The sequence below is a fragment of the Cornus florida genome, unplaced genomic scaffold (assembly GCF_030987335.1).
Source record: "Cornus florida cultivar Cherokee Brave unplaced genomic scaffold, ASM3098733v1 CherokeeBrave_3.0.0_Hap2_Chr10, whole genome shotgun sequence".
NCBI classification, from domain to species: Eukaryota; Viridiplantae; Streptophyta; class Magnoliopsida; order Cornales; family Cornaceae; genus Cornus; species Cornus florida.
Window position 1 is genome coordinate 27,094,036 of NW_026775580.1, and position 18,293 is coordinate 27,112,328.

Sequence of the window (18,293 nt, forward strand, 5' to 3'; positions counted from 1 at the left end):
GGGTCATCCTTGCCTTCCAGTAATCGCCTGATTCACTAAGGGCCAATTTCAAATTCAGTCAGCACCAAGGATAGTTTGGCTATCTAACCACTTGGGTTGAAAGACTCTTGCATGCCCCTAAAAAAAAACAGCCAGACACTATGTAATTCAGATTGGGAGTCCATTGATCACTTATTCTTCAAATGTGAGTATACTTCACACATCTGGAGATTTATTCAAGAAGTGGCAGGGTTTTTACATTAGGCCACACAGCTAGACTGATTTTGCTACAATGGTGTTCTTCTCATTGGAGCTCACCAGATTTCTTAGTCCATAAGCTACTTTGGGCTGCTGCTGTGTACTTTATTTGGATGGAAAGGAATGCAAGAGCCTTTAAGAACTAATCAACCTCTTCCCATAGTATTATGGCTTAAGTCAAAAGCTGTGTTAGAGCCAGGCTAGCAACAACCAAGCTTAAAAACAGCTTTGACTTAAAAAAGATTTCATCTCTCTCACAACTGTAATTACTTTTTCAGCAGGGTTGTTCCACAGCTTGTGGGCAAACTTTGCTAATATCCTGAAACATGATAGGAGAGACTGAAGTTTACAATGATAGAGTGGCCTCACGTACTGCTCTTGTGGTTGAATAAAAATTGGAGGATTATATTGGTTGATGGGTAGTGAAATTAGAGGTCAGAAGTTGGATCTTGATGTCTTTGTTTGTACTTTATCTTCATTCCCTAATAGGGACATAATGTACATTCTTTTAACCTTATATACAAGCTTGTCCTTTAACCAAAAAAATTATACAAATAAATTTTAATGATTAAAAATGTTAAATAATAACTCTGAAATATAATTTTTGTAATTGGCAAATTTCAATATCAAAATAAGTCTGATCGAGTTGTAATTCTCAAGTAACCATATCAAGATCGAGATCGGCTACGGAATTGGAAGGTTATTTAAGTTTGATAAACTATGATATACGAAAAAGGTGTGAACAACACTTTAGGAAGTTGTTTCCCACTTAAGACACTATACCTACATGGTATGTTTTTCGAAGTTACCAAAACATGAATTTTTCAAGTTTTAAACCTTCTTCAGAATTCTATCAAGTGGGAACCGATACCAAACTTGGGAACCAGTTCCAGAACCTTTGCTTCTAAGAAACCATTTTGTCCTTTAGGAACCGGTTCCACTTCCTGGCTACCGGTTCCACTTGCTGATACAGTTTAGGTAATTAATTTCTTGTTATGTCTAAGCTTCCTATTTGGTTTAGAATTCTTCCAAAATCCTTATATACGAAAATTAACTTTTCCTAAGCATATCTAAGTCTTTAAAAATTCTATATAAACCTTGATTTTTATCTAGGTTGATACGATTTTTGCATTACAATTTATGATTTATTAAAAGCATGTTTGAGAGATATTTTGCAAAAAATCAAATATGATTTTTCTGTCTTTCTTTCTAAAACACACACATGAACACAAGAGTAAGTTTAAATTGTTGTTCAAATCCTGATCGTATTCAAAGTTCATTGAATATTACATCTACAACGATCAAAGAAAGCAGATCTACTTCTTCTACATCAAATCTAGATCTTGAAGAACAGGTGAAACGATCACATTTTGAAAGGATCAAAGCATTCGAGGAGTGTTTTTTAATTTAACATCAATCCTTCTACAGAGATTAAGAGTAAGCCTGAGGTCAAGAGCTATTGGGCGGGACGTCGCAAAGCCAGAGGATTGTCAGCGATTGGTGTTTGGTAGAACGATAGGGTGTGAGCCTAAGTTAAAGTCCATTGTACTTTGTTTTAAATATAGTGGATGTTTATTATGAACTACATAGTTCACGAGGTTTTTCCCGCAAACAGTTGGTCTATTCTACCAATTGGGGTTTCCTCACTAAAAATCCTCGTGTCATCTCTAACTCTATTACTTTACTTTATTTTATCTTGCATGAGATTAATTGATTAATTGTTAAAATAAGTAAAGTTAGAAAGAAACATATCTGTTTTTAAAATACAAAACTTTTTACACAAGTTATCTTCCGTTATTGAACTCACAATAACATATGATAATTCATATAAACATATTTGACAAGATGTGAAAAAAAATTGAATTTGAATTTTACCAAACGTATTAGTTTTTAAATAATAACATAACTTAAACAATATATAAAGAGTGTTTTTGACATATATTAAGTATCTATAGTTGTAGGTAATCAAAAGATAAACAAAATTTATAACATTAAGTAAAGTTAGTTACATAATACTAACTCTTATATGCATGCTATACTATTTTTTAATTTAGAATTTTGTCTTTCCATGTACACTTAAATATTTATGCTGAGGCCTCATTTACCTAATGATGCATACATAAAGCGAAAGATTCTATGAGAACAAGGGCAAACAAATTCCAATTAAAAAATAAATTTAAAGAAAAAAAAAACAAATTAATCACAAATTAGATTAATGTTCACTGGTATGGCCATTTTCTTGAGATTATAATTGTCAAGGCTTACATCTCGCTAATTTTTGTTCATCTCTATTTTCAAAACTTAATTCAGCCACTGTTGATCTCCATTATAAAAAAAATCAGCCATGTAAAGAAAATCTATAAATCAAATAGTCTGAACCTAAAATACAAATCAAGAAATAAATATATTCAATTAATCGGGTTTATCTTATTTAAGCTTAACAATTAATAACATTTGAATGCACAAATATAGATATTGAAAAACAAGCAATATTAATGAAGTTGTAATGTAAAGAAAGAGAGAAACAAACTCATAACACTAAGATTTAGCGAGGTTCAGAAACTCCTACTCCTCGGCTTAAGATCCCTCTTGAGACTTCCCAAAACCCAATATGGCTTCTCCTTAAGGGTGGAGAGCAAACCGGTACAAGAAGCACACCACTTTTGAATCTTCCTGCTAAGAGAACAAACCTCTCTTAGACTTCTTCTAGGTTAAACTAACCCGTACAACAATATTAGACGAATATAATTGAAGAACAAAGAAACTCTCTGAATTTAATATGCAAATCAAAGCTCATAAGCCTATGGCAAATCTAGAGTATAGTAAAAGGTCTAAAGCTTAAATGATATGAATGAGACAATGATCAATGTATGCAAGTTTCTTTTTGGTCACTAGGTTTTTCTCTTTGAATGTAAGAAGTGTCTTATAATGAAAACCTTGATATGTTTATAGAGAGGTTCAAATGGCATTAGATAGGATTTAAAAGCCTTGCCAAGAATACCGTTATAGGCAAAAGAAATCTCACTTTTTGCCCATCTGATCGATCACATGAGTCATCTGTGCGATCACTTGGTCTCAAGTGATTGGACACATACTTCATCTGTTCGGGCAGTTGGAGCATCTGATCGATTAGATCATGGAATTGATCGGTAGGATTAAATCATATTTTCCCGCACTTTCTAAGTTTTGAATCATCTGATTGGTTACATCAATGATCTGATCGAACACTTGGTTAAATCACAAATTTTCAAGTTCACTGGATTCTTCATCCTATCGATAGTATAAAATGATCTAATTGATCACATCCTATCATCTGATCGGTTACATAGGTGAATTGATCGGTTACATGTTGTTCTTAGAAAATTGAAACTTCACTATTTGGCCATCCTATCGATACTATGAGATGATCTGATTGATCATTTGGATCAATCTGATCGGTTACATCACTGAAGTGATCGGTTACATCATGCACCATATTTTTTAGTTGATCCATTTATCTGATCAGTTACTTTAGCCATCTGATCGATTAGTTTGAGTGAGATTTCTTAGTTTGCATGAAGTATGAAATGATGCAAGATGAATGACAGTTTAAACTTTAAACCAAAGGCTATAAACTATCTTGCCTTATATAAAATCTACTTTCACCATTTTATACTACCCCTGGTGATGAGATATACACTCTCATTTGTGCTTTCCATTCCGTGGTGTTTCCATGCCTTGTTCTTAATGATGTTCATATTTTTTTGCATTTCAATATAAATATGTTAAATACACTTTTCATCTTTGTTTGTAATCATCAAAATAGTAAGAGGTGTAAATTAAAGGCATTTGTGCCAACAATAAGCATGGTTAATATCATATATCTTTATTATGAATAACTAGTCGATATCGTTCTTTGCAACACATTACACAATCTATCTTGATTAGTATTAATTATCATAACACATAATTCTGAACCTTTTCTCCTGTAGTGCGACTGATCGCACAAAGGGTTGCGACCGATCACATTTGGGGCGTGATTGATCGCATCTCCATCCTTAGAATATTTTCCAAAACTCCAAATTACATGCTCTTAGTCAATCGATCACGACAAGGGCTTGACCGATTGCATTGATGACGCCATCGATCATGCTCTACATCTGATCGATCACGTTCGTCCTAAATGCGAGATTTGAGCGTACGACTTTGGTTTTCTGATCTGATTTTGCCCAATTAGGAGTTCTAATGATGCAAAACATGCCCGGTAGTTGATAATATGAATCTAAATGATTATACCAAGATTAAACAAGCAACACCAAGCCTTTTAAATCCATATATACATATAGATACAAACTAATTTACACACACACACACACACACATATATAAACCCAACAACATCCTCGAAGTCACCATTACATAGACATAGGTTTAGATATAAAATAATGGATGTATAACTATATCTATTGATCCAAAAATATAGATACACATATACACATATATAATCAAATTCCATACTTTTATATCTATGTCTAATCATGTAATAATCTTTAATTATTAACCTTAAATTTATGCAAAGGTGAAATGTTTATAAATTCAAAGGGGAAGAGTAAAGTAGTGACGTGACTTAAGTTTTCATAACGAAAACAATGTCACAAGCCCTCCGAATCTTCTTCTCCAACTCCCGTAGCCCTAGAGTAAATACTTCGTATTCTCCCTCTTTTCCCTTCCATTATCTATCTCTTTCTTTCTCTCTATCTCTTTTGGTTATACGTATGATACTAACCCTAATAATAATTATCCTAAATAAATATTTAAATAATTTAAAATATAAAATAAAATACATATATTATACTACATGGGTTTATATAATATACTACATGGGCTTATATAATATATATATTATGGGCTTTAATAATATAACAACCCAACAAGGCCCTCCAAATAAGCTAAACCCAAAACCTATGGTCTAACGATACTAAAATCCATCCCATTGAAGAATTAGAATAAATTAAACAATACTAAAGTAAATAATTACAATTAAAATCACATAATAACAATTAAATACACACTAAGAACTTAAGTCACATAATCAAACAAATAAATAAGTAATTTGTACATAATTAAATTAAACAAGCCAATTAATCAACAATAACAATTAAATACAAATAAAACAAATAAACTAATTAAATACAATAAAATAAATCCTTTAAAATATTGGGGTATTACAGAATTTCCCCAATTCACCATCACGACTAAGCTTTCTGTGTGTCATATATATGTGATGTCAATGTTTCTACTCCTGGTTTCTTAGATTTAGGTTTGCGACTCCGACAACAACCCATTACTCTTATGAATTGTTCAAATAGCAACCACTACACCGACCAATTTTACGATCTTGCGCGATGATGCTTAGACCTTTCCTTCAGTGGCAAGCTGCTAATGCACTGCTATCTCGATACAATCTCTCCGTGAAATTAGACAATCACAAAGTCTCTCTAAAATTAACACTGCTGGTTTTCTTTCACACAACTATTGCGGGGATGAATTCACTCAGCAAATGATTGTTAGAGAGGTGGGAATTTGTGTTCTGGATCCCATATTCGCATTCTAATCCATAGCGCGCGAGATATGGTGGTTATGGTGTTGTGTTGCCAGTCGAGGTGGCAACCACCCTCTTCTTCTTCCCCTTCTCTTCCTCCATTCTCTCTCTCTATATATCTATATATACGTGAATAAGAGGAGATGATATATATATATATATATATATATATATGTATGTATGTATGTATTATTTGTAAAGATAAAGAGGTAAGTTTAGTCTATTAAAATTAGTTAGAAGGTTAAATTAGTAATTTCAACATTTCAGTGAATCAATTCATAAGTTAAAGGGAATTTTAGTCATTTTATAATGTGTCACAGTTAGGATATTTTTGTCAAACAAAGCAAACTTGAGGGGTGTCATTGTTTAAAAAATGGACTAACTTTCATCTATCAATAGGACAACCCTTAGAGATGTAAGTGTAATTAACCCTTTTAATTTTGGGTAAATTACACGGACATCCCCTATGGTTTTTCATAATTATAGGGACCTCTCTTATGGTTTGAAAAATTACTCGGACCTCCCCTAAAAATGAAACTATCTAATACGGACCTCCCTTTTTAGTGATGGACCATTAAATGGATTAACAGACCAGTTTAATTTACTGAAATAGCCTCAAGTTCTTATGGTAATTGACTGCAATTAATACCCATATTCTTTTAGATACACACACACATACACACACAAAAATAATCCATCACCCACCTGTAATACCCTTAATTTTAAAAGGATATTCTCGGTATTTATTTAATTATTTTAATTGCATTTTGATTTGATTAATTGATTATTTGGCAGTTTTTCATATGTTTAATTGACTTATTTGTTTAATTATTTGTTATATGTTTAATTGACTTATTTGTTTAATTGGAATTGTGTGCTTAAATTATTTATTTGAATAAATTATTGGTATGAATTGAATTGTGTGTATTTGTGTGCTGTGATCTATGTGACTTAATTGTGTGTTGGTTTGTAATTATGTGGTAGTTAAATGTTTTAATTGTTTATGTGGCTTTATTTTATTTTGTTTAAATTAAAGGACGTGGATTTGGATAGTAATAATGGATCAAATAAATGGGTCACATGGAGTACTTGGACGAAACTTAAATGGGTAAGGACTATAACCCATGGGTATTAGTGTGTTAATATATATATTTAGATGGGTATATATATATATATATATATATATATATACACAGTGGTTATTATTATTATTATTATTATTATTATTTTAATTAATAATAATAATGAGGATTCAGTTATATATATAATTATAAAAGGATACATATATAATTATATATATATATATAATTATATTTATAAAAGGATACAGATATATGTAGATACGTAATATTGTAAGGTAACATTATTATTACTATAAAAGTTGTATTTTTTATTTCTCTTTTTCTCTATAAGCAGACTTAGGGTTAGACAATGATTAAGGTTTTATGTTGTCTATATATATATAAGCATAAGTCTGTGGAGGCAGATATGATATTACATGGTATTACCTAGAGAAATAGAAAGAGAACAGAGAAAGGAAAAGGAGAGAACCGAGAGAGGTAAAGAGAAGGTTCGGCCAAGAAGGGCTAGACCAAGGAGGAGGAAGAAGGAAAGTCTGTTCGTGACTAGGGCTCGAGCAGGAGAGGACTTTGACGGTAGCCAAAGGTCGACGGAAAAGCTTAGGAAGAAGAAGGTTAAATGTTTTAATTAGAAACCTTAAGGCAAGTTCTTCTTCTAACTCCTTCCCTTAGATTCGTGTTCTAGGCATGCCTAGGTTAATTCCAGAAGTAATCAGATATTAAATGAACCTTGTATGCATGCTTAAATTAAATTAAAACAGAATATATGTGTTTATATGTGTTCATATGTGTTCTTGTCTATTTTTGAATTTGATTGCACATAAACTTGTTTTGATTTATGTTAAGGATGCATAATAATCTTATAAATTTATTAAGGACTGTTTGGGACTTGGAACAAAGGTTTAGGACTCTTAATGGAGGTTGTTGAAATGATTAAAGGCCGCCGGAGTTGAAGAAGAAGAGGGATAACAGGTTGAGAGCCGTCTCCCAAGTGAAGAGAATCGGCTCCCTCTGAAATTGTGTTTACGGCTCTCAGAGAGGGAGAGAGCCGGCTCCATGGTGAAGGGAGCTGGTTCCCTTAGGCAGAGAATCAGATCCCACTAGGAGGGAGCTGGCTTCCACAAGGACAGAGCCTGCTCCCTTATTTGGGAGTATGCTTTCGCGCTGGGATTTTCAGAAATTAATTTTTTTTAAGTTTTTGTTTGGCAGATTGGGTTGTTTCAATAATGTTAGGTCAATTTGGATAAATTTGATGGTTGAAAATATGGGACTAACTCCTACAATGCATAATCTACAGTAACAGGCTATGGACTTGAACAATATGACATTTTAAATAGGTCTGCATATTGTTAATGGATGATTTAATTGTTTAATATTACTTAGCAATTTAAATGGATGAATATGGCATTAAACTAATTTAATCAAGATTTTAATAGTTTAAATACGTCTTGATGGTTGAAACAATCTATTTGAGATGCATGTTAGTTTATTATATTGTAAAAATTAAATGCATGCTACTTAGAGTTGTTATTTTGCTTAAGAATATGTAAGGATTTTATATGTGATTTTTATCATGTTATTTTGGATTACTTGATATACTACTTTATCTGTTGTATCATGTATTGGATTATGTGGTTTAATGCACCAGTATGGGACGGTGGCATTCTAAGGACAGATTAATCAAATAAGTTAAGTCCTACCTATTTTGTGTAATGGAATGGATTAACTAAAAATGTTAAGTCCTACTTATATTCGAGCTAGGTCAGGTGACGACCCTGGTTTTTCAAGCCAGTGTATCCTGTGATGAACCGAAGATTGACCCGATAACGGATCTAGATGCGAAAACAAAAAATAAAACAACGGTCTCCCAAGGCACAACACGCCTTTAAGACACTTTGATGTCCTTCTATGAGGTCGTGAAACTTAATGAGAACTGATACGGAAGCAAAAGATCAGAAATATGACAAATAAGACCGAGGGGCAAAATAGTTATTTTGTAAAAATATGAATTCAGGTGCTACCGAGCACACCACTGGAAAGACAATGAAAAACTAATCATGATGGACTTAAGAATCGCATGATACGGAGTCCGGACGAAGGAGAAACGACAAAACAAAGAAAAACGGACATATAAAGCAAAAATGGTAAACTGGTAATTTTTCAGAAATATACGGGCATAACCGAGCACACCGTTGAATAGACGACAAAAAATTAGTCAAGTTCAAATTTTTTTTTACTCGATTTGGAGTCCTGACGTGGGAGAAAGGTCAAAAACAAAAACAATGTTGCGGCGGCTCGACGAGGGTCACGACTGCAATAGTGCTGCCGACCCACTATTGCTGCAACCGAGAGTAAAAATGGGCATCTAAACAGACTTTTTTGGAAAAACTCAAAGAAGAAACCCCCCCTAAAATCAAGTTTTCTACTCGGTAATATAGACGGAAACAAAAAAAAAAATGCATTGTAAAATGCCCAGAATGCCCCCAAGAAAATCAGGTTAAGAAGGTAAAAATCAGGCCTAGCTACTGCCTAAGAAAAGGAAATGGGGCTTCGGGAGGTTTTTAAATTGCCTAAATTGAAAATGCAGTCTTAAAATACACCCACAAGACCCCCAAAAGTTTTGGATCGATTATCACACTTTTCAAGAAAAAGTCAATGAATAGTACCAAGTACACTTGTATTAAAATTCAGTAAAAACCTGGCAGTAAGGATTTTTTGGAAAAAAAAATGAGTTTTTGAGGACCAAGATGACGTTTTCTGTAAAAGCACAAAGAGGAAGCCCCCTCCGAAATCGAGTTTTCTACCCAACAGCATGGCAAAAATGAAAAAAACACATTGCAAAATACCCAAAATGCCCCTGGAATAGAATAGGGTAAAAACTCAAAAAAATGCAACCTTAAGTTTTTGTTTCATCAAGAAAGGTATTGTGTGCCAAAGTGAACATGCAAGCATATGTAATATGATAAAGTAGACGTACTACAATGGCCTATGGCCTCATGGCATATTGTATGTAAAATATGACCCTTCAATGCATGAAATCTCCTAACTTATAAGCAACAATGAAGTTAAAAATTTGCATACATATCACATAAAGTGTCTTTGGCCCTTGGCCTCATTACATACAAGTCAAATACATTGCATAAAGTGTACTTATGTATACATTACATAAATGAAATCAAATATACACATTTTGACCTAAAAGACTACAAGTGGCATTTCAAGCCAACCTTTACAAGAATTAAAACCTTCAAGTCTACAATCATCCAAGCAATGATGAACATCACGAACCAAGTCTTCGTACCTGAACAAATCCCCCAGTAACTTCGGGGTGAGTAAACAAGTTTACTCGTAGAGAATGAGCATGCATAGACTCGATTTCTTACAGATTTTTTTTAGACTAACATGAAACAGTTCAAAAGGATCATACCACCTAACGTCTATGTCAAGGTAAGACTCAGGGATCATCCTAAGTTACTCATGCATTTGAAATGAACTACGGCATGCAAGTATGCATACTCAAGTACACTAAACTGTATTAAAACATGATACACGACATTCAAGTACACATGCTCACAAGTACACTAAATCACGTTAAACGGGATAAACAATATCTAGTATACACACACAAGTATAAGATATATATATATATATATATATATATATATATATATATAGTACTCATAAATCAAGTATACAAACACAAGTATACTAAGCTAAACAAGTACACACAAGACATGTATACTGTCGTGACCCGAGTTTTTCAACCCAGTACGTCAGCGATGACCCGAAGATTGACCGGGTAGCGGATCCAGATGCGGAAGCAAAAGAAACAAGACAATGGTCTCTTAAGGCATAACACACCTCTAAGACCCTAAGATGACCTTCCATGAGGTCACGGAACCCAAAGGAATAACCGGAAGCGAAACCTAGAATGAAAAGGTCATTTGGTACCCTATGACACCAATGACAACCAAAGGAGCATAATCTAGTTCAAACTAGACCACGTACACCATTAAATGGCTTGAAAAAGATCAACAAGGTTAAGTGGGAATGAACGAAACAAGGTTAACCTGTCTAGGCAACAACTAAACAAAACCCACAAGGCAGCTCCATTTCGGTTGACCGAAATGGAGTTTCGGTCTACCGAAATGAGCCAGGAAAAAAGAAGAAGAATGAGCCTTTAGTTCGGTCGACCGAAATGACAAACCGGTCAACCGGTTTGAGGCTTGAGATGAAAAAGGTGCTTCGATCGACCGAAGTAGAGAACCGGTCGACCGAAATGGATTTGGAGTTTTTACTGTTCAATTGAAATTCAAAGGGCATCGGTCGACCGAAACAAGCCATCGGTCGACCGAAACAGGTCGAAAATCTGAAAATTAGGCCTGCTATGCACCAAGGCTGAAAAAAGTTCTTAAGTTTCATTTGAATCCCCCATGGCATGATCAATTCACATTATATGCTAATGTGTGATGATTTGAACATACACGCAAGTGTAATATGACATTTTAAACATGCTATAATGGCTTACGGCCTCATCACATTTCATTTACAAGATTTGATATACCAAACCTTCAAAGTTAGGAAAAATTACATTTTTAGACAAAATCTAACGTCAAATGAGTACAAGTGCAATAATAAACATGCTTAGCCCTTGGCCTCATGTCATACATGTCAATTACATCACAAAAGGTGTACTTATGTACACTTTACACATTTAGAACAAAATTATAAGTTTTGTCATACAAGCTACAAATAGGATTTTCATGAAGATGATACTTCAAGTCTACGAAACTTCCATGGCGTAGTGTGTATCTCAAATCAAGGTCCCTGTACCTGAAAAATGTCCCCACTACGTGGGTAAGTAACATAAAGCTACTTGTAGGAGATGAGCATGCATCGACCTAGCATTTTACAATTATATCACCTTAAGGTGAAACATGTTAAAGGGGCTCATGCCACCTAACGTCTATGTCAAAGTGAGACTTATGGATCATCCTAAGCTACTCATGCAATTGAATTGAACCACGGCATATAAGTGCACATGCTCAAGTATGCAAGTCAATCTTAAAAGATGTTATACGATATACAAACATACATGTTCAAGTACCCTAAATCATGTTAGACAAGATAAGCAATATCAAACATATATGCACAAGTGTTAGATATAATAAAAGTACTCATAAATCAAGTATACAAGCACAAATATACTAAGCTAAACTAAATACGCATAAGACAAGTATATATGGTACAAGTATACTAAATGCAATTTAAACTCATGGAGCAAGCATACAAGTTCAAGTATACTAAATAGGATTTACATATCCAAGGCAAGCATCCATTCTCAAGCTACAAGTAATCCATGATTAACAACTTGAAATTTAATGCAAAAATCAAATAGTGGAAAGACTAGGATCCTTGGCTGCAGACCAATCGAGTTATTCCGGGTTACTAGCCCGTAAGGTACTACCTAGTGCGCACGTGTATAAGTTATTCAGGGTAATTATAACCCACAAGGTACTACCTACTGCGTACTTCATATGACTTAGGAAACTCACGAATCCGTACTAGGGCCAAACCCTAGCCATCACATGAACATGATCCTTACAAGCATCCAAAAATAATAAGTTTAAAACTTACGCAAAATCAATAAGTTAAACCAAACTCATACATTTCAAATAATGTCTAGGAATCAATTTACATGCACAAGTAAGGTTGAATCCACACAAACTATGTCCTAGAGTTCAAGTATACAATGACATTCACAATGTCGAATCTTCAGTGTGCGATTCGTTACACGCTATGACAATTTCATTTCAATATTAAAATGCAATCTCATCTAAACGATCCCTAATTTAAATATGTTAAACAACATGGTATGGTCACTACACAAACCAACTCAAAACTAAATTGGATCATTGAAACAACAAAATAGAGTTTAATTGAAACATGTTAATTAAATCTCTAGATTTTCTAAAACAACCCCAAATGGCCCCAAATGGATATATACAAGTGAACAAGCCCAAGTCACTACCATTATCAAGTTAAAACTCAATCAAACTAGTGGAACCATTAATTAGATTTTTGATTAATTCGTTTAATTCAAAATCTCTAGATTTCTAAACTTATCCAAATGCTCTCAATTTTACATAGGTTAGAGAACATGCCAAGGCCTATTTTAATCTTACATTACAAGTTGATTTCATGCTTGTTTCAACTATGTGAATTAAACTTTCATAAAAGATAAATATTAAATAAGTTTTGCAATTCTTATTCAAATACTCCAAATTTAATATATGTTACTCAATATATCAAGGCTTAATTTCCTAGCATGCCACAATTCAATTCTAAGCCACATGCATCCATTAGAATTAAATCCTATACAAGAAAATAATTAAATTAAATTCTAGGATATATACAAGGCATGCATACAAGTTGTATAAGTTCATAAAACAATCAATACAACACATATATAATTCTAATACATCCCCTACCTCAATTTGAGATGAAAATCTCAAAGGCCACCAAACCCCCAAGAAACCCCATCAAAATCACAACTTGACTTCAAACCCGAACTCAAGAAATGGCCAAAACGAGATTCCAATCGGTGGAATCGAAGGCCTCGCCAAGGCAAACATAAAACACTAAGGCATGATAACATTTCACTCGAGTGAAGTGGCCGGAAAAAGAAGAAGAAGGGTGGCAGCCCCTTGTCAGCCATAACTGTTGGCCAAGAGAGAGGAGAGAGAGAAAAAAATCTAACTTTTTCTCTGTAAGTCCCCTATTTATAGAAAATCTTAAAAAGTGCCCCGAAAGGGTCCCACCGGGTCCGGAAAAGTGGATTTTGAGCAAACGCACTCAAATGACAAAACTCTATGAATGAAAAGGATTCTAAATGAGAAAATATAAATAACGGAAGAAACAACGTTGAAAACTGAGTCCCGAGCAGAGAGATATACCCCAAACAAGTTCGGTGTCAACCGGGTCCAGAAACCCTGAAACTATAGAAAAATAACCAGAAGGAAATTCTATGAGTACACGACTCGAAGAAATATGAAAATGAATCCCGTACGAGGATCCAGGCTCCAAATAAGGTATTTTTGTAATAACTTTCGTTAATTGCACAATGGCCCTTACAAAAAGGGTTAACTGCAAAACTGCCCCAGAATGAAAATATCTTCCAAAAGATATTTTCTTAGATACCCCTGAAATAAAATATCTTCAAAAGATATTTACGAAAAATACCCCAAGAAAAGAAAAAGATTCTGAAGAACTGTACATCCATACCCCTATGGGTACCGGGAGCAACTAGAGTACTTTTCTGCAAAAGTAAAGATACGTATTTCGTGTAAACCACTTAGGATGAAGACACGTGAAGTCAAAAACCAGCTTCGAACACAAGGAGCAAGGTTATGCCAACCAAGTGGTAAACGGGGAAAAGAAAAAATAAGGAAGAGGACAAAATAGGGAAAATGACGAAAAGTGAATAGTGTCGAAAAATGAAAAATGTGGAAACGACTCGGTCCTCAGAGGAAGTTGTCAATTCAAACGAAAAAGTCTCAGAAACTATTTCCGAGCACTCGAGACAACACTAAGCGACGAGAAACTGAACTCAGAAAAGAAATTTCAATGAAAAAAATTCATCCGTAAAATTATGAGGAAAAAGGAAAGGAAGGAAATGACCGGGTCATTATATATACTAAATGCAATCTAAACTCATGGAGCAAGTATACAAGTTCAAGTATACTAAATAGGATTCAAATACCCAAAGTAAACATCAATTCTCAAGCTACAAGTAGACCATGATTAACAACTTAAAATTAAATGCAAAAACAAATAGTGGAAAGACTAGGAAATGTGGTCGCTAGACCAAGTAAGTATTTTCGGGTAATTACGACCCACAAGGTACTACGTTGTGCGCACTTATGACTTAGAAGACTTTTGCCTCCGTGCTAGAGCCAAACCCTAGCCATCATATAATTTATGTTCTCACAAGCTTTCCAAAATCAATAAGTTCAAAACTTATACAAAATCGAATGCAAGTTACCATATTCCATGCACAAGTAAGGTTGAATCCACACAATTCATGTCCTAAAATTCAAGTCTAAATAGTATATGATAAGTTATGTCCTCAATATGCAATTTATACATAAAACAAGAATATTTTACAACAATTGAGCCACATTACCATCCTAAGCCACAAGCACTAAATAAGCTTTAATTTAGTAACTAGCTTCCAAGGTAAACAATTGTAATATTCTAACAAGCTATATACCTACACAAGATATATTTAAACAAGCTTTGCAAATCAATGATATTTCATATCCTGTTAAGTCCAATTACCATTTTAAGAGGCCACAAGTACAAATTATACATCAAGTTAGTAGCATGCTCACAAGGTAATTTGAATACTATATTTTAAGAGATTTTCAACCTAATCATGGAAAGTTTCTAGATTTCAAATCTATCCCAAATAACCTCAAATTAATATATGTTAAACAACATAGCATGCTCATTGCATATATCAAATCAAAAGAGCAAAATGAGCAAGACATCATCATGTAAATTTTAATTAATTTAAATTAATTAAATCTCTAATTTATCAAAGTTGTTCAATTGATCCCAAATAAATATATGACAAGAACCAAGTCATGGCCATGCCATATATCAAGTCAAAAATGGAAAACAAGCAAGATACAATTAAATAGAATTTAAATCAAATTAAATTCATTTAGTTCTCTAGATTTGAAAACTCATTCAGATGGCTCCAATTAATTATATAATAAGGATCAAGTGAAGGCCATGCCACATACCAAGTTAAAAGTGAATTATATGCAAGTTACAACAATCATTAATTTCTCAAATTAACATTAAAACATGCATATCACTTGTATTCCATTACAAAAGCAATCAAAATGACTTGGAAAATAAACTATAACACCCCTACCTCACAAGAGGATTGTTCACCTTGAATCCAAGGCAAATCAACACAAAATGGTAAACCCTTCAAGGGTTATATAGAGGAGGATGAGGGGAATAAAAAGTGTTCCAAGTTTCATGGTCAAAGGTGAGTGGAAAAGCCTAAAAAATTAAGGTCAAAGCTTAAACATCAAGCTCTTCTAATGGTGACTAGGGATTTTAAAATTCTTCACTCACTATGTGATCTTACACCATGGTCAACACACACAAGTCTTGGTCAATTGCACAAAAATCCTCTTTAAAACCATAATCCCAAAGTGGCCAAAAAATAATTGTAAGACTTAATTTGGAGCATACACTTGTCACTCATTCAAGCATCCATTGTGGGCTTAATCCTAAGCCTACACTTATCAACCATCCAAGCCAACAAGTGCACCTATCCTAGGTCAACAAGTGGTTCAATCTCCACCCTCCACATGTCATCATCCAAGGCATCAAAGTATCCCCACACAAATGCCAACAAGTGGACCAATGAGAATGTAACACTTGTCACACTTTTTGAAAATTACAAAAAGGTCCTTTTTGAAAATATCTTCCAAATTAAATTGTAAAATGGTCCCTAAGACGAAAAATAATTATTTTACATAATTACACTAAAACCCCACAAGTTAAGACTATTACAAAAAAAGTTATGCATCCATACCCTTTACAAGAAAAGTAAATACTTAGCATGCTTTTCTAAGAAAATAGAAATACACATTTCTAAGAAATCATATATCATGAGTGCATGCAAAAATGGAAGCAAAATCGAACACGAAAAGCGAGGTTGTGCCAACAAAGTGACAAACGGGAAAATGACAAAAAGTGAATAGTGTTCGGTCCTTAAAGGAAGTCGTCAATCCAAAGGAAAGAAACTAAGAAACCATTTTTGAGCACTCGAGACGACACTAAGCGACGAGAAACTGAACTCAGACAAGAAATTTCAACGAAAAAAATTCATCCGTGAAATTCTGAGGAAAAAGAAAAGGAAGGAAATGACCGGGTCATTACAGGTCAATTGAATGAGTTGAATGACTTATAGAGGATTACTTTATACTAGATATTTATTTATGTTTGGATAGGACGGATTATTTATATATATGATTATGATGCTATGATATGAGCTTGAGTCTCAAGTAGGGAGCGTATATGCAGTGGAATGCATAACTAGCTATAATGGTTAGTGGTGTACCCTGTTAGGTCTAGGTATTCATACCCACTTTAGGTGTGTTTTGCATGTTGCCTACTAGTCAGGTTGAGACCGCCTTGTAGTCCAGTGAGAGTCCCTTAGTGTGTATCTATATATATATATAGACTACTAGTTATTATTGGATTGACTAGGATGTATACGTGTATGGTATCTTTGCTTAGACTGTAGCAGAGTAGAACTTATTTATGGGCCTGACCCACAATTATTTTTCAGGTGTTCGTTATGAGTAGAGGTTGTTCGTGCTGAGTAGGGATCAATCTACTTCATTCTTTCGATTCTACATAGGAGATTTATTTATGTTTTAGTTTTCTGTTATAGACAGTTATCGCTGTCACTTATTCAGTTGGGATTTTCTAGAGGTCCACATAGTATGGATTCCCGAGTTGTATTTATTTGGAGGATTGAATGTATCAGAATATTTTATTATTTAATGAAAATTTATTCTGAGGTTTTTATTAATGGATTATCATTTTAGTTTCTTTCAGTAATTTATCTATTCTTAGTTATCATATTTGTACTCTGTGTTCGATTATTGCTGATTTGTTTTTTATATCCTCGGGTATTCGAGCGTAGGCCTGGCTAACCCGCATTAAGAATTCTGGGCGTATCATAGTTGGTATTAGAGCACTCCAGGTTTAATTGTCCTTAGGAATGTCTTTCGTTATATGACTTCTGCGTTGTGTCTCTTAAAACTTAGAACCTATATTAGGATTCATTGTACTCTATTTATGGTTTGTTAGGAGGAACTGATGGCAATTATATTCCGTAGTTACAGAATGGTTGACACTTGGAGGAGGATGGGGTCTAAGGCGCAAGCGATAAAGACCCAAAGGATTAAAGGAGTACGTTATCGATTTCTTTGCTATAAGGCAGAATTTGAGATTAAATACTTTAAAAGTATAAACCAAGGAAATATTTAGGTGTACGTGATAGGTCACCGCAGATCAGGGCCAACACGACTTTAGTTGTTCTCAAAAAGGAGACAAGCAAAGAGTAGGGCCCGAAGAGATCCTAATGGAGGAGATTTTAGTGTATCCATGAAAGAGGGTACTAAATCTTGAAGATGAGTGATCGCGCGAGGGTGATCTTATTTGCTGGTAGTATAGCGAATGATATTAGTATAATTGGGGTTGATCAATCTACAAATAGTTAAGTTTTCTTATCATCTCTAAAAGAGGTATATAAAAATTACTTTTCTGGAGTTTGGGGATCTGATGGAGTTCTTATCAGAA